General features: G+C 35.2%; 1 pseudogene; it reads right to left on the reverse strand.

Annotated features, from left to right (window-relative positions):
- Positions 1-556: 556 nt before the first annotated feature.
- Positions 557-728, reverse strand: LOC142172272 (U2 spliceosomal RNA; annotated as a pseudogene).
- Between the last annotated feature and the right edge of the window lie 265 nt (positions 729-993).

A 993-nucleotide genomic window follows, 5' to 3' on the forward strand; every position in this document is an offset into this window, starting at 1 on the left:
GAGGTCGTTCATGAGAACAGTTAAATAACGAAGACGTCCCAATTCGGATCACAAAAATAGCTACTCCACCTAAATTTAATGGAACCAGTAAATTTTCTTTATCAAATGGTTAAACTGAGAAAAAGGAAAAATAATTTCAATAATTTAATAGCCAATATTGTCTATTTGACTCTTTCCAACTGTTTGATACAACCAATACAAACAAAGGGCATTCAGATTTCAGAGTTGGTGTTGTCAGCAGTCTCCTAGGGGCTAGGGCTAGGGAAAGATTTTGTATGTAAAACAAATAATTTTTTGCAGGGCAGGTGTCTACATTAGGATTAGTTTTCAACTGATCCCCATTTAATTAAGGTAGTAGAATCCCTAGTTTTTTTAATTAATCTGAGTAGTTTTAACAAAAAACTGATTTATAATCCCCGAAACGTTAGTACACTGTTGTATAGGGGTGTTAAATATTTAATTTAGAGATATACGAGGTGGATTTGAAATTGAGTAATATTACAAGGGTAGTCAGCCTAATTTACTCTGCACAAAATTAAAGATCATTTTTTTTTGTGTGGGATGCGCCGGGCCATGCTGTAGTTCAAAGCATAGGTGACGATCGAGAGCCCAGATAGCAAGCTACCTTAACGGACTCTCCCCCTAAACAATTGAGTTAATATCGTGTGGGCCGATAACCCACATATCAGATATTAAACTGATAAGAACAGATCTAGAGTTTTAGTTTTGTTTGATATGTGGACCCCATTGAACTAATTTAATTAATTAAAGGAACCTTTATTTTTGTGTCTATCTTATTCCATAGTCTCTCTCACCAATTCGTTAATCATTTATGCCCTAAGGTGTTTGGCTATTGGCACAGTTGTGGCAGTTCTTTGTTTATTGATGAGGATACGTGATTTCGTGACGTTTTGTTCATAGAGTTGGTGCCACGTCTACTATAATACCACATCCGTTTTAACTTATGTGTCTTACTATCTTTTTAGTCCATAA

Source organism: Nicotiana tabacum, chromosome 17 (assembly GCF_000715075.1).
Source record: "Nicotiana tabacum cultivar K326 chromosome 17, ASM71507v2, whole genome shotgun sequence".
Taxonomy (NCBI): Eukaryota; Viridiplantae; Streptophyta; class Magnoliopsida; order Solanales; family Solanaceae; genus Nicotiana; species Nicotiana tabacum.